This window comes from Schistocerca serialis, chromosome 8 (assembly GCF_023864345.2).
Source record: "Schistocerca serialis cubense isolate TAMUIC-IGC-003099 chromosome 8, iqSchSeri2.2, whole genome shotgun sequence".
In the NCBI taxonomy this organism is placed as follows: Eukaryota; Metazoa; Arthropoda; class Insecta; order Orthoptera; family Acrididae; genus Schistocerca; species Schistocerca serialis.
Genome location: NC_064645.1, coordinates 236,482,737 through 236,506,756, shown reverse-complemented (window position 1 = coordinate 236,506,756; position 24,020 = coordinate 236,482,737). Strand labels below are relative to the sequence as shown.

The 24,020-nt window shown below is 44.5% G+C and overlaps 1 long non-coding RNA gene across 1 annotated transcript in view; it reads right to left on the bottom strand.

Annotated features, from left to right (window-relative positions):
• The window catches only part of LOC126416394 (uncharacterized), a 601,622-nt gene that overhangs the window by 67,360 nt on the left and 510,242 nt on the right, over window positions 1-24,020 (bottom strand). The window contains exon 3 of the long non-coding RNA XR_007575453.1: window positions 2,832-2,878. This is a non-coding gene — a long non-coding RNA (uncharacterized LOC126416394). The remainder of the gene's footprint in view (window positions 1-2,831; window positions 2,879-24,020) is intronic.

Sequence of the window (24,020 nt, the reverse complement as noted above, 5' to 3'; positions counted from 1 at the left end):
TAAGAACAGAGTGGACGAATGGCAGATGGACGGCCGAAAACTAATCAAACGAATTACAAAAGTCTGCTCCCAAGGGTCGATCTGTGCCCCATCTTCTGGGACATCACTAGTGAACCCCTCCTGCAACTACTGGAGGGAACAATAACGACAGACAGAGTTGTCACATACGCAGACGTCCTTTAGGTCGTAGTATCTGCTAACAATAGGTTCCAGCTAGAAGAAAGAGCAAATGGAACACTCAAAACAATAACACAGTGGTGTCACAACAACAGATTCAAGATAGCTGACAGCAAAACACCACAAATTTTACTGATAGGGTCTCTCCAGAAAATCCCTAGTGTTAAAATAGGGACATAGACATTAAATGAGCAGTCACCACACGCTATCATGGGGTACGCATAGACGAAAAGCAAAATTTGCGTGAAAACATGCACACTGTCACAAACAAAGCAGAAAAAATACTATACAAACTGACAAGACTAAATTCAGAACAATTTAAACTCCCCTTGTCAGCTACATGGACATACCATTGTGCTCTCTTCGCCGCCAGCACATGGGCTCAAGGGTTAGACCTATCAATAAACCGGACCCTCATCAGAAGAGGACAGAAGAGCGGCTTACTTAGACTATCGGGAGCTTTCGGCAACATCTCAGTGGAGTCACTCCGTGTGGTGCTCCAAATCTAGCCATTAGATATTACTATAAGATATAGAGCAGCGGCTATGTACTGGCTTAATGTGGGAAGGTACGATCCAGGTTAGAAAGATCACTGGAGTACGAACTGACACGAAACGCCAATTAAAAAAATTGGGAGATGGATACCTGGGACACACGTGATAAGGATCGCAGGCTACACCAGTTCTTTCCCGATGTAAGGGAGAGACTAAAATTCGAACTTATCGATCCCAGCCGCAGTACGATCCAATTCTTAACAGGACATGGCCCTTATCCCACGCACTTAATGAGTCAGAGGCAGACACCAACATGCACATGTGGGAAAGAAGGCTCTCCAGAAGACACCGTTTTTTTTTTCTGCGGACGATATACCAACATGAGACATACAATACACTTAAACCTCAATAATATTTAAGCCACCACACACGCAACGCTCAGAGACTAAGACCAATGGACCATGTTACACATACAGTGACGATATATACAAAGTGACCTATAGAGAGTATGTCCGAGCAAGAAAATGAGCCTATATGCAAAGGCAGGAAGGAATCCACAGGATGGAAAACAGCAATGATTCCGACATGGAATCAGGTGATGGCACTGATCCCGACACGACCGTAAATGAAAATAAAGAAATACCCTAAATAAACTACACAAGAGCCTAAAGAAAGAAAATTTAGAGGATAAGCTTTAGTTATTAGAAAATCCAGAATAAATGTTAGATTTAGATGAAGACTGTGATCGACGGTCGGTGGCTTGAAGGACAATTCCAAGACACTCACTGTCATATACACTTGTTGAAGGGACATTCTTCCACTACTATCTTTTGTATCTTCTGTTTCTATTCTTCCTAAAAATTGGTTATGGTTTACAATACGATTTCCCAAAACTTTGTTAATTTCATAAATGTTTATTACCTTTTATCTACCCATCTTAAATGCAAAAATCTTGTTTACTTTAGAAAAATGTTTCCGAATTTGTAATATGTCTTAAAGTTATAACACGTCATAACCTCTTCTCTGTCTTCACAAATCCTGTCTTCCATACATAAATCGCTAATTTTAAGATTTTCGTATCTTAATTACTTTTAATTACTTCTTAATTACTTTTTACTAATTACTTTACAGCTTTTAAAGCTGAAATGTTATTAATCCTTATTAAAAATAAGAAATAACAAATAAGAATCACATTCTGTACACGTAGAATTTCGTACTGTAAAAGTACGACCTGTCTTAGCAACAAGGTAGTAGGTCATTTGTAAATGGCAGCAAATAAATAAATTAAATAAATAAATTTCCCCAATCTATTTACCGCTCTCCCGTTCTTCATTTTGATAACCACTGTCCCAAATACGCTCTAGCATTCAAGAAGTCTCCAGCGTGAAAATGGTGAGCAGATCCAAGGTATTTCCACTATCTCAGTGATTCAGGAAGAAAAACTAGTATTCTCGCCAACTGAACAGTTTCTGGGATAAGGGAAAGTTATTCGGGTACTTACGTGGCAAGCATAAAGACTACGATACACACATAAAAAGACGAATAACCTGTGCTCTAAGTAGCCTCACTTTTACTTCAAATCGGTATACGAAGGGACACACAGTTGAACAAAGAATATCTGCAATGGAGATAATCTGGTTTGAGTCAAGCAGTATTATGAAAGATGAATGAAATGAGACCGGTGTATACTGACGTTTCTGGTGAGTACGGAATGAGTGTAGCAGCAGGATTAAGTATTATTACCTGCGAAGTTATAATTGTACACTGATGAATGGTTACGTGTGCAGTCATGTATAATCATGTATGCATTCTCCAGTCATTTCCATAAGGTAACATACTACAAAAATTTGATCTACTTAACCGCTTACGTTATTAATTACCGATATTCGTAGTAGTGGAATACTGCTGGAATGCTGATTGCCTTCAGTTTCGTCTTTGTTGAACGAGTAACAGCTACTGTTTGGTGAAATTTGTGTATTCCTATGCGACATATGCGGGGCTGCAATTGCTCAACATATCTCCGAGCTTTAATGCTACTAGCTTTCTTTGGAAACAAACACAGCAATAAATCAAACCGCGAAAATAAACTGTAATCTGTAAATTATTTATTCATAAACCCTATTCGGTCATGAATATCAAAACCCATATCCGTTTACTTACAGGGGTGGCTTCTTAAATTCTTCAGTCGAAGAGTCCAATGTACTCACCTGAAACAAAAAAATAAAAATTAATATGCAGTTTATCAATATGCACGGCAGAAAGGTGGGCGAACTCGGTGAAGAACTCTTCGCGTATTTATGTAACCTCAAAGGAGTTGCGCAAACTGGTCACAAATTGATATTTATACAGGTATCGACAGCAAATGGTAAATTGTAAGCTTTGGGGGCCGTTGGATGAATGTGTGACACTGCAACGCAATTTTACCGCGCATCTGGCAAGATTACTAAACAGGGGACACGTCGATACCACGGAATAAATCTTTGCGAATTTCCTACCGTGTGCTCAGTTGGGCAGTAACTATGCCTCGCGTACAGGCGTGTGCACAATATACGCAGATGTCAGCGTTTAAGAGAGGACGTGTAGTTGAGCTCAAAGGAGCCGGTTGGAGTAATCGGTGAATCGCTCGACATTTGAAGAGGAGCGATGCCAATATTCGACGATGGCAGGAATGGGTGAACAATGGCCGAACACAGCGACAAGAATGAAGCGGGCAATCCTGAGAGAAGATGAACGAGAGGACCGAGAGTAGCCAGAGAGGCGCTCAGAGCAGCGGATTCATCATTACCATCGATCCAACGTGCAACTGGTGCTTCAGTGAGGACAAGAACCATAACTGGCGGCGCACAGAAAGGGACCTGAGCTCACAACGCCCCGACTACGAATCACCTTTGTATATCAACAAGCCCGTCTGCAGTGGTGATTCGGCCTGGAATCTCAATGACCTGTAGAACTGTCGTCGGCGGTGAGTCCTGCTTCAAATGGAGCCCCAATGACCAGCGAAAACATACCTGGAAACGCCCCAGACAGAGGCGGAATACCAACCTAACTGTCGCCCGCCATACGGCCCGACAACTAGAAGTGATGGTCAGGGGTGCCATTTCGTTTGATAGCGGCATCCCTTTCGTTTTCATCTGTGACACCCTTACAGCACAGCGGTACGTCGACGACTTTCTATGCCCTGTTTGTTGCCCTTCATGACAAGCCATCCTGGGCTTACATTTCAGCAAGATAATGCCTGACCACACTGCTTGTCTCCGTGCTTGCCAAACTCTACCTTGGTCAGCAAGGTCGCCGGTCTCTCCAACCAGCTCGGGATTTTGACGATCTATCAATCTAACACGTCAATTGAACACAATCTGAAACGATATCCCTCAGGAGGATATCCAACAACTCCAGCAATCAACGCAAAGCCGAATAACTTCTTGCGTAAGAGCCAGAGTTAGACCATCGCGTTATTGGAGACATGTAGGGAGGAGATGCTGCACAGAAAGAGGGGTGCCAGGGGAGGAGACAGGGGGAAGACATAATCTGTTTAATCCGTATGTCCATCAACTCAAGAAAATGAACGACAGTATGGGTAGTTTTAGCAAGACTCAGTTGTCATGAGTGTACGAGGGGTTTATTGAGAAGAGAACAATCACGAGAGATAGTGCAATCTCCTGGCCACCTCGGTCGCCTGATCTCACTCCCTGTGATTTTTAGCTGCGGGGCAAACCGAAGGCTCAGGTGAACTAAAATAATCTTCAGGCACTGGAAGAGCTACTACAGAATATCGAAAATGCTATTGCTGACATCTCTCTGGCAAAGCCGCTACGCGCGTCTCACAGTTTGGTAAATCGGACACAACGCTGCATCGACGTCATTGGTGACCATTTCCAGCATCTACTGATGTTTATTGAAAGGGGCAATCCAGCGTCAGAATTACCGCAAATATTTTCTGGGCTGCTTTTATTTCACTCAGTCTGTGGAAGTAACTTCAAGTGTGCCCCTGGGGAGTATGTTAGGGCAGCTGCTGTCCATGTTCTATATAAATGACATTGTAGCGAATGTAAATGGTAACCTCAGACTTTCCGCAGATGAAGCAGTTATCTATAATGAAGTACTCTCTGAATAAAGCTGAACAAATATTCACTCGGATCTTGATAAGATCGACAACACAATTTAAATGTTCAGAAATTAAAAGTTTGCTCTTAAAAAAGTGAAGAAACGTAATACCCTATGACTACAATATTAATGAGTCACACTTCGAGTCTGTCAACTCACACATATACCTGGGTGTAACAATTTGAACGGATATGAAATAGAACGATTACGTAGGGTTAGTCGCAGGCAAAGCTGGTGACAGATAGCGGTTCAGTGGTGCAATACAAGGGTAAAAAAGAAAAAAAAATGCAGACAGCTTCAAAGGAGACGGCAGGAGACTGCTTACAAGAACTCATGCGACCCATCGAATACTGCTCAAGCGTGTGTGACCCATACGCAATAAGACATACAGGGGGCATTAAATGTATACAAAGTCTGGCAGAAAGAATAGTCACAGCTATGTTTGACACATGGGACAGTGTCACCGAGTCGCTGAAAGAACTGAACTGGCAGGCCTTTGAAGATACTCGTAGACGCAAACGCTACTTCCAAACGTCTTTAGAAACAATCTGAAGTGATGAATCTCGTAATATATTACGACATCCTTTAAATTGCTCTCATAGCGATCGCGAAGACATTTTCACATTAAGTACCTGTACAGCGCGACAGAGACATTTAAGCAATCATTTTTCCCAAGCTCTATACATGACTTGAACGGTAAAGAGCATTAATATGTGGTACAGTGCGATGTACCCTCGGTTCATGCTCTTCAGTGATCCGCAGAGAGTAGATGTAGAAGCAGAAGTATCAGCTAGCGACCTCGGCTGTGAAAGTGGATAACGAGAAGATGGTACTCTAAGGACATTTCTGCAGCGTCTCTCACGTGTACACACTTCGGTGAATGACGCACAGTAACAGCAAAAACAATTTTGTCAAGTCGATCAGCCAAAGATTGTTCCTATATGGTTTTGCCTTCCGAACACAGTTGAAGACTATACAGCAATCGCTAGGAAACTAATGGAGAGGTGGCTTTGCAGAACGATATCGAGGATCAGTTTGACAGAAGCAAATACAACAGATATTTCCAAAGAAATCAGTCACCGAAGAAACCGCAAAGGAAAACGAAACTGTTTGGACCTTTATCTATACACAGTACATTTTTTGAGGAACACAGGGTGGTGCAGATAAAAGTAGCCCGTTTAAGTATACAGGGAATGCAGTGAAATTACAGAAACGAAGAGCTGAAATGAATTTACCATTTATTTATAATGAAAAGTACATTTATAGAAGATGGTGAATACACTAATACACAGCTTGGCAACTTCACGACTGATGTCATCTTTCTGTTCCTGTATTTTGTGTGTGCATTTGTTTCATAGACCTGGCTCTTCAAGTGTCCCCACAGGAAAAAATCACATGTTGTTAAATCCCGCGAACGTGGTGGTCATATGTTTGCTGACAGTTCGTTCCTCCGTGAAGACATCATAGACTCGTTCCAGTGGTATCTTAGAAGTGGCTTGTTACCCCATCTGGCATGAAGAAGCAGTATTAACTTTTATGTTCAGCGAATTGAGCACAAAATGCATCAAAAATTTCCATATGCGTTCCTGTTATACCCCAACAAACACTGATTTTTTTCATCAAGGTCAACACAAACTTTTTATTGGCTGTGTTTTTGAACGCTGCAGCTACCAAAATATAGGCGATGAAATAGTTTTATTGATGGAGTTACACACTATCTGATCAAAACGCACTGTATCCGAACTCCGCTACATAATGTGAAATGGACCACTAGATGTCAAGAGACGGACTTTAGCATGAAAGAATGCGAAGAGAAAAGTGTTGTGAGCAAAGGAGCAGAAACGACACAATGGGTCGGTAAGAAGAACTCAGTGATCCAGAACATGGACGAGTCGTTGGATGTCATCTGAGTAACAAACCCCTCAAGGGCATTTCAGCCCTTCTACAGATGCCCAAGTCGATTGTTTAGATGTGATTAAAGTGGAAACGACCACAGCCAAAGCAAAACCAGGCACACCTCATGTTCTGAAAGATGGGCCCGTCGTGTATTGCGATGGGTGGTTGTAAAAAGTCGCATGAAATTAGCGGAAGGAATAGCTCGTGAGTCCAAAGTGCTACCAGCGATCCAGCCATTGCACTGACTGTGCGTAGGGAGTTAAAAAGAATGGGATACAATGTTCCAGCAGCTCCTTGTAAGCCACACATTGCTGTAATTAATGTCAAGCGACACTTGAGCTGGTGTAAAGAGCGATGCCAATGGATAGTGGGTCACTGGAAACGAGTGATTTGCGGTGATGAATGACGCTATACAGTGTGGAAATCCGAGAGAAGGGTTTGGAAATCCGTGGAAAGCCTTGTCTGCCATCACATGTATTGCCAACAGTGTACAGAGGTGGTGGTGTTAATGTAGAGTGATCTCTTTCGAGGTTAGCTTGTGGTCCCCTTATTTAGCTCAAGAAAACGCTAAATGCGGGAAGGATAGGATCACATTTTCATCATTGTGAACTCATACGATAAGAGAAACAGTTCGAAGTTTAACTTTGTTTTTATCAGTATGGCAATGTCTCGTGATGTAAAGCTGCATCTGTGAGCCAATGATATTAGGACAATAATATTCCTGACATGAACTGGCCTGCCCATAGCTCCAATCTGAACCCAACGGAAAGTCGACTTCGTTCCAGAACCCAGCATCCAACAACTTCTCTGATTCCCGCTCTTGAGGAAGAAAGGGCTGCCATTTCTCCACAGATATTAAGAAAACTCTTTTAAGTGTCCCCTCATTATGGCGAAGAGTGGCCGTGCGCCACATTAACGTCCACTAATAGCTGTCCATATACTTTTGATGAGATCGTATGTGTACTACAAGTATGTCAATTGAAGACTGAAATAAATGCATACACTGACGGAAAAAATCGCAGCACCAAGACACAAGTAATGCAGAATAATGCACTGGCCGAGCAGTTCTAGGCGCTTTAGTCCGGAACCGCACTGCTGCTACGGTCGCAGGTTCGAATCCTGCCTCGGGCATGGATGTGTGTGATGTCTTTAGGTTAGTTAGGTTTAATTAGTTCTACGTCTAGGGAACTGATGACCTCACATGTTAAGTCTCATAGTGCTTAGACCCATTTGAATCATTTTTTGCAGAATAATGGTGTTCCGGAAATGCATTTGTCTAGGTAACATACTTAAGAGATTAACGCTGCAAATCGCGGGTTAATCTAAGTGCGACATAAGCCACTGCAAATGTGTAACGCTGGTACATGAATAACCAGTGTAACCGCCAGAATGTTGAATGCAAGCATGCAAACGTGCATGTATTGTGTCGCACGGGTGCCGGATGTCAGTTTGTGGAATGAAATTGCATGGCTGTTGCATTTGGTCGGACAGTAAGGGGGCGGTTAATGTTGGTTGTGGATGACGCTGGAGTTGTCGTCCGATGACGCCGCACGCGTGCTCGCCTGGAGACAGAAATGGTGACCGAGCAGGACAAGACAGCAAGTCAACACTCCGTGGAGCATGTTGGGTTACGGCAGCCGTAAGTTGGTGAGAATTACCCTCGACTGGAGACAGAAATGGTGACCGAGCAGGCCAAGACAGCAAGTCAACACTCCGTGGAGCATGTTGGGTTACGGCAGCCGTAAGTTGGTGAGAATTACCCTGTTGGAAAATACCCCATGGAATGTAACTCTTCAGGCTTTCCCGGCGATCTAATGACATCTTGGGTTGTCGGGTGTCCTGCCGGATATCAGCGTCGTACTTGCACGATATTTCGGTCACGTAGCTCGTGGCCTTCATCAGGTGCGACCTGAGACTACTCGAGTGGACCTGGTCCAGTATTTATGCCTATGGCCTTCCCCCTCCACCAACGGCTGCAGGCGCTTCCTCTGTGGTCCGCGCCCATTCCCTGCGACCTGCTAGAGCGTTGCTGCTCCGTTTTCCGTCCGCTGCGGTTCTAGGTGTTCCTGCCTGCAGCCGTTGGTGGAGGGGGAAGGCCATGGGCATAAATACTGGACCAGGTTCACTCGAGGAGTAGTCTCAGGTCGCACTTGATGAAGGCCACGAGCTACGTGACCGAAATATCGTGCAAGTACGACGCTGATATCCGGCAGAAAACCCGACAACCCAAGATGTCACCCCATGGAATGCTTTCCATGAATGGCAGAACGATAGGTCGAATCATCGGACTGACGTAAAAATTTGCAGTCGGGTATGTGCTCCAGCTGTCATAAGAGGAGCACCTTATATCATAACTCCAGTTCTCGCTCCAGTTTGTTTAACACGCAGACTGGTTTGTTGCAGGCTTTGAACTGGCCTCCTCCTAAGCAACACACAGCCATCACTGGCACCGAGACAAAAAAATTTTTCGTCAGAAAACGCAACAGGCCTCATCCTGCCTTCCAATGAGCTTTCGCTTGACACCACTGAAGTCGCAAACGGCGGTGGTTTTTGGTCAGTAGAATGAACGTTGCAGGGCGTCTCGCTCGGAGCTGTCCTAAAAGGAAAAAATAACATATTTTTGTAACAGTTCGTAGTGTCACTGTGGTACAAACTGCTGCTCAAATTGCTGCTGCAGATACTTTACGACGCGCCACAACCATTTGCCGAACACGATTGTCTTCCCTCTCGGTAGTACCATGTAGCTGTCCATAGCCGTACATTCTTGTGACCACCGCAATCATGTAAAGCCGCAAAGTTCCTTCCAAGTCTTTCTGCAATATCGCAGAAGAAACATCCGGCTTCTCATAGCCCTATTACATGACCTCGTTCAAATTCAGTTAGGTGTTGATAATTGCATCTTTCTCGTCTTAAAGGCATTCTTGATTAACATCAATTCACGAAGTGTAAGCTCAAAGGAAATTAACGCCCAAGACCGTATATTTAACCAGTTTGTTTAACACGCAGACTGGTTTGTTGCAGGCTTTGAACTGGCCTCCTCCTAAGCAACACACAGCCATCACTGGCACCGAAACGCGAAGTCCGTATACGTGGCCCGATTGTCGCGTCACACACCCAGCACTGTATCTAGGGACTGCCTTGGAGGATTGACACGGGACGGAGCGCATACTGACAAAAGGGTAATTGTTCTGGCTAATTTCAGGTGGGGATCCTCAACGCTTTCTTGCTATATGTTATCATAGCAAAGAAAAGAGGAGACACACCAAAGAGTCACTTGCAGTTTCGGAAGACCCTCGTCAAGGAGCTGGTGGGCGACGTCAGGGCTCAACCAACCCATTGAGGAAGAGGCCACGCTCCGAGCATGGTGACCTACACAGGATGGACGGCCTGTACCATGCTATCGCAAGAATAGATACCGAAAAACTGGGTGACTGTGTCCTTTGCAGTGATCGCTCTAAGCCAGGAGGGCGAAAACGGTTCCCCTTTTTTTTTGCGAAACTTGTCCGTCCAACCCTTCTCTTCATGTGCCTGAGTGCTACAACAGATATCACAAAGTAGCAAGGTACCGAAAGAATTTGTAAAAAATGGTTGTCTATCGCAAAATCGATATGCCAAAGTTGTAAAGTTTGTTTTAAACAAATTTTATGAAATGTTGTAGTTTATTGACGCAAATTAAATTTTTCATCCCTCAAAATGGACTTTTCATTTTTCTTACCATAGACGTCCCTTAAGAGATCAAATTGAATTTTATATGTCGTTTTAAAGCTAAAACTTTAAAGAATAAGATACAACTAATTGTAATAGGTCTAATTCAGTGCTTCACCTCTCAATTAAAGACAAGCAACAAAAAATCAAATTTTTCATTTAATCTATTTTAACACCACCGCCAAGTCAAAACGTGCGCGATATGGAATAATGAAAATAGTGTGCCAGTAAAGAGTGTGTTTTAAGATTTTTTTACAAATAAGATTACACCGGTAAGTCAAAAACTGTAGATTTTATAAGCGATGAAAGAAACCTACGGGATATGGAACCCGCACAGTGCCGCCGAATTGCTCCGCTATGGGGAAACGCGCTCCGTCCCGAAAGGGTTAAAGCAGACCTGATCTGCAACTTCACAATGGCGCTATGCTTTTGCGAGTAGCACGAAATGTGAATAGACATCATCTTCCAGATATAGAAAAACGACTACGAAGTTCCGTTTATGTCGCACACCTCCTTCTTGGTACTGCGATTTTTTTCCCGTCATTGTACACTACTGGCTATTAAAATTGCTACACCACGAAGATGACATGCTACAGACGCGAAATTTAACCGACAGGAAGAAGATGCTGTGATATGCAATGATCAGCTTTTCAGAGCATTCACACAAGCTTGGCGCCGGTGGCGACACTTACAACGTGCTGACATGAGGAAAGTTTCCAACCGATTTCTCATACACAAACAGCAATTGCTCGGCGTTGCCTGGTGAAACGTTGTTGTGGTGCCTCGTGTAAGGAGGAGAAAAAAATGGTTCAAATAGCTCTGAGCACTATGGAACTTAACATCTGAGATCATCAGTCCCCTAGAACTTAGAACTACTTAAACCTAACTAAGGACATCACACACATCCACGCCCAAGGCAGGATTCGAACCTGCGACCACAGCTGTCACGCGGTTCCAGACTGAAGCGCCTAGAACCGCACGGCCACACCGGCCGGCAAGGAGGAGAAATGCGTACCATCACGTTTTCGACTTTGATAAAGGTCGGATTGTAGCCTATCGCGATTGCGGTTTATCGTATCGCGACATTGCTGCTCGCGTTGGTCGAGATCCAATGACTGTTAGCAGAATATGGAATCGGTGGGTTCAGGAGTGTAATACGGAACGCCGTGCTGGATCCCAACGGCCTCGTATCACTAGCAGTCGAGATGACAGGCATCTTATCCGCATGGCTGTAACGCATCGTGGAGCCACGTCACGATCCCTGAGTCAACAGACGTGGACGTTTGCAAGGCAACAACCATCTGCACGAACAGTTCGACGACGTTTGCAGCAGCATCGACTATCAGCTCGGAGACCATGGCTGCGGTTACCCTTGACGCTGCATCACAGACAGGATTTCTCTGCCTCGTGATGACTGGGTGTTGTGTGATGTCTGTAGGTTAGTTAGGTTTAAGTGATTCTAAGTTCTAGGGGACTGATGACCATAGATGTTACGTCCCATAGTGCTCAGAGCCATTTGAACCATATTGAACAGACAGGAGCGCCTGCGATGCTGTACTCAACGACGAACCTAGTGCACGAATGGCAAAACGTCATTTTTTCGGATGAATCCAGGTTCTGTTTACAGTATCATGATGGTGGCATCCGTGTTTGGCGACATCGCGGTGAACGCACATTGGAAGCGTGTATTCGTCATCGCCATACTGGCGTATCACCCGGCGTGATGGTATGAGGTGCCATTGGTTACACGTCTCGGTCACCTCTTGTTCGCATTAACGGCACTCTGAACAGTGGATGTTACATTTCAGATGTGTTACGACCTGTGGCTCTACCCTTCATTCGATCCCTGCGAAAACCTACATTTCAGCAAGATAATGCACGACCGCCTGTTGCAGGTCCTGTACGGGCCTTTCTGGATACAGAAAATGTTCGACTGCTGCCCTGGCCGGCACATTCTCCAGTTCTCCAGATCTCTCACCAATTGAGAACGTTTGGTCAATGGTGGCCGAGCAACTGGCTCGTCACAATACGCCAGTCACTACTCATGATGAACTGTGATATTGTGTTGAAGCTGCATGGGCAGCTGTACCTGTACACGCCATCCAAGCTCTGTTTGACTCAGTGCCCAGGGGTATCAAGGCCGTTATTACGGCCAGAGGTGGTTGTTCTGGGTACTGATTTCTCAGGACCTATGCACCCCAATTGCGTGAAAATGTAATCACATGTCAGTTCTAGTATAATATATTTGTCCAATCAATACCCGTTTATCATCTGCATTTCTTCTTGGTGTAGCGCTTTTAATAGCCAGAAGTGTATTAAGAGTGGCAGGCTGTTGTATTTCTTCAGGTAGTTTTATGCATAGACACGGAGCTCAGCCACCAGTAAACTGAATGAGTTAATCCTACTTAGAAGTCGCAGAGCCGAGACTCCTCACATGATGCAGTGTGCTGCTGTATGAGATCGGTGCGGCAGTGTCAGCAACACGGAAAGGGAACCGCTTGCGCACGTGGTCGTGACGCAGGCGGGGCTGGCTGGGGCTGCCATTAGCGCCTCCGGCTCTCGTCCACTCGTTGCCTTCACAGTCCAGCGCGCCCGTCCTTTATGCAGGGAGCGGGCCGTTCACGCTTCGTTGAGCAACGTCGGAACACAAAGATGACCTGATTTAGGTTCACACCGCCGACTGGAATAGCTCACCGGTAAAGCGCCAGTATTATCAACTGAAAAGGGGCGACAGCGACTCGCCGGGTCGTGGCTGCAAGCCATGAGTCAGCTTCTACGTTGGCTCAATAGCTCACCTCGCTCAGCTAAAGCGAATTACGTAGCGGAGCTACGCGGAGAATAAAGAGACAAAGCACATACAATATTTTTGATTCGCCGGCCGGTGTGGCCGAGCGGTTCTAGGCGCTTCAGTCTGGAACCGCGAGACCGCTACGGTCGCAGGTTCGAATCCTGCCTCGGGCATGTATGTGTGTGCTGTCCCTAGGTTAGTTACGTTTAAGTAGTTCCAAGTTCTAGGGGACTGATGACCTCAGATTTTAAGTGCCATAGTGCTCAGAGCCATTTGAACCATTTTTGAATATTTTTGATTCATTAAATTTTTCATACTTAAATGGGTATTTAGGAAACAGGCTTTGATCCCTTAACATACCTGCCAGGAAACAGAAAAACAGTGTTAGGTCATAAATGCAATGCGTATTATGAACACTGGCGAACAGAACACGTGAATAGCTGTTTACGTCTACAGTGCCCTAAAAAGTCGGCAGTAGTAGAGCATGTTCTGAAAAAACATCACAGAATTACATGTTTTCCGCGACAGTATTATAAAAAAAGCGGTTGAGTTAACAATTTATGACAACACTGTCAATAAAGACAGCGGTCTGCAGCCAAGCACAGCTTGGGACCCGGCCATCGGAAGGTTGAAGCGGGCGCGCAAGAAAAACATCACCTTACAAGGCGCTGGCTATGCACCAGTGTAATCAAAGGCGGCATCACGCCTGCGTAAGGACGGCAGCAGAACTAAGACGACAATCGTCTTGGAGCGGTGTACCGTAGGTTTCTAGAAGAGCGCAACGTTCCAAAAGATTGGAAAAGGGCACAGGTCATCCCCGTTTTCAAGCAGGGACGTCGAACAGATGTGCAGAACTATAGACGTCGATCAGTTGTAGAATTTTGGAACACGTATTATGTTAGAATATAATGACTTTTCTGGAGACTAGAAATCTACTCTGTAGCAATGAGCTTGGGTTTAGAAAAAGACGATCTTGTGACACCCAGCTCGCGCTATTCGTCCACGAGACTAGGAGGGCCATAGACACGGGTTACCAAGTAGATGCCGTGTTTCTTGACTTCCGCAAAGCGTTTGATACAGTGTCCCACAGTAGTTTGATGAACAAAGTAAGAGCATATGGACTATCAGACCAATTGTGTGATTGGATTTATGAGTTCCTAGATAACAGAACGCAGCATGTCATTCTCAATGGAGAGAAGTCTTCCGAAGTAAGAGTAATTTCGGGTGTGCCGCAGGGGAGTGTCGTAGGACCGTTGCTATCCACAAAAAAAAAAAAAAAATATATATATATATATATATATATATATATATATATATATATATATATATATATATATATATACTCCGGGAAATGGAAAAAAGAACACATTGACACCGGTGTGTCAGACCCACCATACTTGCTCCGGACACTGCGAGAGGGCTGTACAAGCAATGATCACACGCACGGCACAGCGGACACACCAGGAACCGCGGTGTTGGCCGTCGAATGGCGCTAGCTGCGCACCATTTGTGCACCGCCGCCGTCAGTGTCAGCCTGTTTGCCGTGGCATACGGAGCTCCATCGCAGTCTTTAACACTGGTAGCATGCCGCGACAGCGTGGACGTGAACCGTATGTGCAGTTGACGGACTTTGAGCGAGGGCGTATAGTGGGCATGCGGGAGGCTGGGTGGACGTACCGCTGAATTGCTCAACACGTGGGGCGTGAGGTCTCCACAGTACGTCGATGTTGTCGCCAGTGGTCGGCGGAAGGTGCACGTGCCCGTCGACCTGGGACCGGACCGCAGCGACGCACGGATGCACGCCAAGACCGTAGGATCCTACGCAGTGCCGTAGGGGACCGCACCGCCACTTCCCAGCAAATTAGGGACACTGTTGCTCCTGGGGTATCGGCGAGGACCATTCGCAACCGTCTCCATGAAGCTGGGCTACGGTCCCGCACACCGTTAGGCCGTCTTCCGCTCACGCCCCAACATCGTGCAGCCCGCCTCCAGTGGTGTCGCGACAGGCGTGAATGGAGGGACGAATGGAGACGTGTTGTCTTCAGCGATGAGAGTCGCTTCTGCCTTGGTGCCAATGATGGTCGTATGCGTGTTTGGCGCCGTGCAGGTGAGCGCCACAATCAGGACTGCATACGACCGAGGCACACAGGGCCAACACCCGGCATCATGGTGTGGGGAGCGATCTCCTACACTGGCCGTACACCACTGGTGATCGTCGAGGGGACACTGAATAGTGCACGGTACATCCAAACCGTCATCGAACCCATCGTTCTACCATTCCTAGACCGGCAAGGGAACTTGCTGTTCCAACAGGACAATGCACGTCCGCATGTATCCCGTGCCACCCAACGTGCTCTAGAAGGTGTAAGTCAACTACCCTGGCCAGCAAGATCTCCGGATCTGTCCCCCATTGAGCATGTTTGGGACTGGTTGATGCGTCGTCTCACGCGGTCTGCACGTCCAGCACGAACGCTGGTCAAATTGAGGCGCCAGGTGGAAATGGCATGGCAAGCCGTTCCACAGGACTACATCCAGCATCTCTACGATCGTCTCCATGGGAGAATAGCAGCCTGCATTGCTGCGAAAGGTGGATATACACTGTACTAGTGCCGACATTGTGCATGCTCTGTTGCCTGTGTCTATGTGCCTGTGGTTCTGTCAGTGTGATCATGTGATGTATCTGACCCCAGGAATGTGTCAATAAAGTTTCCCCTTCCTGGGACAATGAATTCACGGTGTTCTTATTTCAATATCCAGGAGGATATATATATATATATATGACCTTGTGAATAACATCGGAAGTTCACTGAGGCCTTTTGCGGATGATGCTATAATATATCGAGAGGTTGTAACAATGGAAAATTGTACTGAAATGCAGGAGGATGTGCAACGAATTGACGCATGGTGCAGGGAATGGCAATTGAATCTCAATGCAGGCAAGTGTAATGTGCTGCGAATACATAGAAAGAAAGATCCTTTTATCATTTAGCTACCATATAGCAGGTCAGCAACTGGAAGCAGTCAATTTCATAAATTACCTGGGAGTAGGCATTAGGAGTGATTTAAAAGGGAATGACCATACAAAATTAATCATCAGTAGAGCAGATGCCAGACTGATAATCCTCGGAAGAATCCTAAGGAAATGCAGTCGCAAAACAAAGGAAGTAGGTTACAGTACACTTGTTCGCCCACTGCTTGAATACTGCTTAACAGTATGGGATCCGTACCAGATAGGGTTGATATAAGATCCAACGGAGGGCAGCGCGCTTCGTTTCAGGATCATTTATTAATCGCGAAAGCGTTACGGAGATGATAGATAAATTATAGTGGAAGACTCTGCAAGAGAGACGCTAAGTAGCTCGGTATGGGCTTGTGTTGAAGTTTCGAGAGCATACCTTCCCTCCCACGTATATCTCGTGAAGAGACCGTAAGGGTAAAATCAGAGCTATTAGGGCCCACACAGAGGCATACCAACAATCTTTCTTTCCACGAACAATACGAGACTGGAATAGAAGGGAGAACTGATAGAGGTACTCAAGGTACCCTCCGCCACACACTGTCAGGTGGCTTGCGGAGTATGGATGTAGATGTAGATCTCCACTTGACAATGGCTGGGAAGCACTCAGTCGAATGGTCGTGGGCATTTAACCACTTGTCTCGGCTGGAAGCTCAAGAAAATAGGCGTGAAGGTGAAAACTGAATGATAGTCGTACGCGTTCGTTTTTACCCTCCAAGCTTCCCCCCCCCCCCCCCCCATACTAAATTGGTGATCTCTTGGTGTCTCAGAACGTGTGCTACCAACCGATCCCCTGCTCACGTTTCTTTTCTTCCCATTCTATTCAAAACCTCCTCACTACTTACGCCTCTACCCATCAAAACTTAAGTATTCTTCTGTAGTACCGCATTTCAAAAGCTTCTATTCAAGCCTAAACTGTTTACTGGTCATGTTTCACTTCCATACAAGACTACGCTCCATAGAAATACCTTCAGAAAAGACTTCCGATCACTTAACTCTATATTCGATGTTAACAATTTTCTCGTCTTCAGAAAGGCTTTTCTTGCCACTGCCAGTCTACATTTTATAATCTCTGTACTTCGGTTATCAAATATTTTACTGCCCAAATAGCAAAACTCATCCACTACTTCGTCTCGTCCTCTAACCTAATTCTCTCACCGTCACTTGATTCCATTATCCTTGTTTTGCTTTTGTCGATCAACATCTTACACCCTCCTCTCAAAACATTGTCCACTGCGTTCAATTGCTCTTCCAAGTCCTTTGCTGTGTCTGACAGCAAACTCCAGAACTTTTATTTCTTCTCCCTGAACTTTAATTCCTACTCCAAATTTTTTCTTTGACTTGCTCAGTGTATAGTTTGAGTAACATCGGGTATAGGCTACAGCCCTGTCTCACTTCCTTCTCAACCACTTCTTCCCTTTCATGCCTCTCGACTCTCATAACTGCCGTCTGGTTTCTGCACAAGTTGTAAATAGTCTCTCTCTCTCTCTTTGTATTTTACCCCTGCTCTGACATCCGGCCGTTCACCCTTGGAATTACTTCGTCCCGCACTACGTCGAAAGAAGTTGCAGAATCACTTTCTTATCCCCTTTTGAGACGCTACAAACTGGCATGCAACAATAGTAGGCACGAGGGAGACCCAACAGAAAATTGGTCTCGTCACGCCTGCTCGTAAAACAATTGAATATTTTGGGCGAGCCTGGCGAGGCATACACCATTTACTCGCATATTAGTGTACATTCCGGGCAGCCGTTAGCGCAGCGGGATGAATTCAGGACGATATTGCAAAGGGTCATAGGATCGAGTCCCTATGCGGAGACTTTTTATTTTCAGTTTTTTTACGTTACTTACATTGCTAATAAACCGAAATAATGTTCAATATATTGAAATAATGCTCAATATGATGTATTTATTAGTGTTTAATAAAAGAAAGGCACAGCAAAATTTGTGATCGCAAATAAATTTCCAAGATGAAATCCGGCCGCCGTGGGCGAGCGGTTCTAGACGCTTTAGTCTGCAACCGCACGACCGCTACGGTCGCAGGTTCGAATCCTGCCTCGGGCATGAATGTGTGTGGTGTCCTTAGGTTAGTTAGGTTTAAGTAGTTCTCAGTTCTAGGGGACTGATGACCTCAAATGTTAAGTCCCATAGTGCTCAGACCCATTTGAACCATTCTGAACGAAGATGAAATTTTAAGGCGTACACGAGAACATCGAACATAAACTTAGATCTTCTGTTACATTACAGTTGATGATTTACACAAGTTAACGTAATTTCCATCGTATAAACAGTGAAAGTAGTAATTTCCTCTGTATCTTTAACACGTTATAAACGCCGCTTTTTTACAATTACATGGCTGTATTAAAGGGTCTATGCAAAAACAAAATTGGTTTACAATAATAAAAGTTTCCCTCCAACCGCACTGTTTGACAACAAACCATTCTTAAATTATCTTTCGGCCAAATATTGGTAAGTATATCTGATGAAGTGCAGTGGAATGTACACTATATGATCAAAAGTATCCGGACACGCACAAAAACATACGTTTTTTATTTTAGGTGCATTCTGCTGCCACCTGCTGTCAGGTACTCCATATCAGCGACCTCAGTAGTCATTAGACATCGTAAGAGAGCAGAACGGGGCGCTCCGCGGAACTCACAGACTTCGAACGTGATCAGGTGATTGGGTGTCACTTGTGTCATACGTCTGTACGCGAGATTTCCACGCTCCTAAACATCCCTTGGTCCACTGATTCCAATCTGACAGCGAAGTGGAAACGTGAAGGTATACGTACAGCACAAAAGCGTACAGTCCGCCCTCGTCTGTCGACTGACGGAGGAGACCGCCGGCAGTTGGTTGTTGGTTGTTGTTGTTTTTGGGGGGAAGGAGACCAGACAGCGAGGTCATCGGTCTCATCGGATTAGGGAAGGAAGTCGGCCGTGCCCTTTGAAAGGAACCATCCCGGCATTTGCCTGGAGCGATTTAGGGAAATCACGGAAAACCTAAATCAGGATGGCCGGATGCGGGATTGAACCGTCGTCCTTCCGAATGCGAGTCCAGTGTGCTAACCACTGCGCCACCTCGCTCGGTCCGCCGGCAGTTGGAGAAGGTCTTAATGTGTAATAGGCCGGCTTCTATCCAGACCATCACAAAGGAATTTCAAACTGCATCAGGTGGGAGGTGAGAAAACTTAGATTTCATTGTCGAGCGGCTGCTCATAAGCCAGACATCACGCCGGTAAATGCCAAACAATGTATTACTTGGTGTAAGCAGCGAAAACATTGGACGATTGAACAGTGGAAAACGTTGTGTGGAGTGACGAATCACGCTATACAATGTGGCGTTCCGATGGCAGGGTGTAGGTATGGCGAATGCCCGGTGACCGTCATCTGTCTGCGTGTGTGTACAACAGTTAAATTCGGAGGCGGTGGTGTTATGGTGTGGTCGTGTTTTTCAAGGAGGGGGCTTGCACCCCTTGTTGTTTTGCGTTGCACAGGCCTACATTGATGTTTTAGGCACCTTCTTGCTTCGCACTGTTGAAGAGCAATACGGGGATAACGACTGCATCTTTCAACATTATCGACCACCTATTCATAGTACACGGCCTGTGGCGGAGTGGTTACACAACAATAACATCCCTATAATGGACTAAGCTGCACAGAGTTCTGACCTGAATCCTATAGAACACCGTTGGGATATTTTGGAACGCCGACTTGGGTGCCAGGCCGACCGACATCAGACCCCTCCTCAGTGCAGTAATCCGTGAAGAATGGGCTGCCATTCCCCAAGAAAACTTCCAGCACCTGACGGAATATATGCCTGCGAGAGTGAAAGCTGTCATCACGGCTAAGAGTTGGTCAACACCATATTGAATTCCAGCATTACCGATGGAGGGCGCCACGAACTTGTAAGTCATTTTCAGCCAGGTGTCTGGAGACATTTGATCACATAATGTCTTCTCGGGATGCGATTACTTTTTCTCTGTCGACCATAGTTTCAGGCTTTTTTTATTTTTAGTTTTGTTAAATCATTCAGCTGGCGATAAAATTTAACATCGTGGGATTGCACTAGCTAATGCACTGCAGGGGGAATCAGTTCAATAGGCCTTTTGTGATCCCTACGAATGCATTAAGAGAAGAACATCGTATGACAGGAAAAACGACTCATCACGAAGGAATTATCCGGATGGGGCAGAAATCGGTAGAAGTGATATACAGACAAGCAAATGATTAAAGTTTCAGAAAATCTGGAAGACATATTCAAGAGGAAGTGTACCATCTCAAACTGAGCAAAACAATAATGCGTTAGTCCACCTCTGACGCTTATGCAAGCAGTTATTCGTCTTGGCATTGATTGGTAAGAGTCATTGGACGTCCTTCTGAGGGATATCATGCCAGATTCCGTTCAACAGACGCGCTAGATCGTCGAAATCCCGAGCTGGATGGAAGTCCCTGGCCATTATGCTCGAAACGTTCTCGCTATCTGCAGAAAATTATCACATTTTTGGCGTGCTCTTTTTAACACTGGCTACGGTGCTTGAGTAATGGACTCTGCGACACTTTTGTAGCGTTCAAACCGATTCATTTTTACCCGTTCACAGCACAGCTTGGGATGGGATGAATAGAATACTGCCGAGGGGGATACGCATGAATATTGCGTGCTGTATTCGAGGAGTGATACACTGCATTTCAGTATGGAAATAAATCCTCAGAGCTCAGCTGCGTCCCGCGAAAGTGTGTAGTCGTAAATAGTAGCCCGCACGTAGCGTTTATATTATACACAGCACATACACCCAACTTCTTCTAAATCTGTAATGCAATTTGAAACTGTGTAATACTGGTTTAAAATAAATGTGCCACTTATAAGCGCATTAATTAAAAATGTTTTTCACGTAGCGCTTATTGCGAATTGGAGAGAGCGCTATTTGCAGAAGCGAAAGGGGCTTTCTGATGAATTTTTTCCAGTAATTAGCAACGGCAAATGTCAAAAGGCAGTCGAGCCTCGTAGGCAGTTTTACCGCTTGTTTTACACTAGCAGCTAAAGGGATTAAAAATTCAAAGAAGATCCTCTTTATTAAGTAAACCAAATTCAATGTTCTACTACCTGAAACTGCTTGGGAAAAACGGGATGAATATGTACGTATTGTAAATACTTTCTTTTGATTGGAAAGTAAAGCACACCTGTAGGAAGAGAACCTTTTAGATTAAAATTAATTACAGTTAGTGGGATGTCTCAAAGAGGAACGCAAACAGAACATGAAGACCAGGTGCACAAGCGACTGCCTCGCGCCAGGACTAACACGTGCCTAAATTTACCTGTTATTTTTGTTTCTTTCTTTCCGTATCTGAATTTTTTGTACGGTTTCTTATTACAAAAAAAGAGGCAAATACAGTAGTGAAACGATCACCTGTTCTTTTTTTTGGTTCATTTCAACCCATTCTCCCCATTCCCTCAGATTTAATTAAACTTTGTCTCTTTGATTATCATAATATCATAACAGCACCAGTATTTTGTAGATTAAAAGTCTTTTTTAATCTGACCCCTCACTCTGTTAACATGCATTTTTTTTATTTCTAATTTATTTTACATTCGTTGCGCCCAGACAGAACGTTAACTCTGTGTTTCCAGGTGTTCCCCGAATTGATGTTTGGCACATATCCGGCAGCACACCAATTATCTGCCGCGCCAAGAAAACTGAGAGATCACGTAGCAGTTCTTTTTTCATTTTTCTCTTGATATCTCTTCATCCGTCTGCTGTGTTTCTCCTTCCGTCCATCCCGTTGCTTGTCGAAGACCCCTCTTACCGAATTTCTTATTGTTAATTACAGTTCGAAGTTCTGTCCTGTCTCGGAAGATTTCTTACCGTATGCCAATTTCCCTCGTACATTTTTATTTGCCATTTGTTTATGCCTTTCACTGCCCAAACTAACTTCAGACTTTTGTTTGTGGGTTTGTAGCTATTGCTTCTACTTAACTAACAATACAATTCTAATCGCACTTTCTTGATTTTATCAGTGATTTTTTTTCCCCGGAGCTTTATAGATTTCCTTTGACTTTTTTCTTAATCGAAATTCTATTTTCTCATTTTTCTCCACCGATTCGCGTCACAATTTTTCGTTCTTGATTTCCGACGTTTATCTCTTGAGAAATGACAACTACCATAATTTCGGATGTACTAAGTACTTCTGTTAAAACAACTGCATAACAATGTATTTTCTGAGTGTTTTTTTCTACAGTTTTGCTCTGCTAGAGACCAAGCAACAATTTAATTTTTTCCCCTATGACTTTTTCTTTTACTCCAATAATCTTCCATTTTTTCACCAGGTTTTTTGTTTTATTTCTTCGAACCACATACCACCTACTTTCTTTTTTCATATGCCTTCGAATCCTTAAATGTTCCTCTAAAAGTATATCTTTTCGCTGCTTCTTTTGATTTTATGTTGTGAATTTTAACTTCCTTTTTAACTTCTCAGGTCTAGCTTGTTGTTCTTTTTTTTCACAGAGATACTTGGAAATCTGTTTTGTCAGTCTGTTGTCATTCAGTACGTATATATATCCAAAAACTATCAGTATTCTTTTCTTTTTTTGTTTCTATTCTTTCTTGTATATTTTGATATATTACATCATTCCTGCTTACAGGATTATGTGGTTTATTGGACTTAAAATTTTCCGTATGACTCATCTCAGTAATATTTCTAGATTTTCTAATTTGCACAATTCCGGGAAAGTTGTGCAACATCCTCAAGGGCTGAGTTCAGTGGCACCAATAGTATATGTGCATACTTAGGGGATATAGTGTTAGTGATTTAATTTGCCGCGGCCCTCAACGATCACATGCCCAAGAGGTCTGTTCCTTTTTTTAAAAAAGTGCAAAAAAGTTCTTTATTCAAAACAACAATTGATACATGATCAACCCACTACCTAACTACATTAGTGGGTCCTAATTCTACATTTACATTACAATTACTGCAGCTACTTATGTTCTACAGGTTGTGTTTATATTGCTGTTACTATTCCACTATGGTCGTCTCTAGGTTATGTTATAGTTATTGATTCTGCAGGTTACTTGGACTTACTAAATTACCTACAAGGTTAATTCATTGACGTCTGTTTCTATTTGTGTACTACGCTGTGCAATACTTAAATTAATCTACACTACCTACAGCGTTCCAGGTGTGCCAGCATGATGTACAAATCAACATTATCGGCCGTGCCCACCGAGCTAATCCCAGTGAGCATGCCCCTGGTGCCCGGCTGGCCCAAGATCTTGAATTCGCTGCAGTTCTATACCAAAAATTTATCCTATCTTAAGTTACATCTAACCTAATTCCAGTTACTACCGTCATGTTTGGCGCTTTGTAATAGTCCATTTAGAATGTAAAATGTGTCCTGTTGCCAGAGCAGAGGGTGCGTGTCGCGATTTGCCAATTGTTGCCTTAGCTGCGATGCAACGTCATCGAAAAGGTCTGCGCGTTTGCCCTAACTCTGCAGGGAATAAATGTGCTGAGTTGAGAGGTGGGCAGTGTTTTCAGCATTCATTCTAGGATACAACCACAATCCGCGGGCCAGTACGTACCCTTACTGAACAGTTTCAGCCATTTGACCAGGGATTCATCGTGGCCATGCAGGAAGCTCGATTGGCGCGTCTGTGGACTGCTACAAGCATGGGCACAATGTATCGGTGAAGTGTCGCTGCTTTTAGCTGTACCCTATGCAACATTCCCTCACCTGTAGACCAGGTTCTGGACGTCGACGTAGGGGTACAGACACTCGTCAAGATCGACGCATTGTGCGAGCAATGGTGGCCGACAGAACATTATACAGGGACGAAATCCGGGCA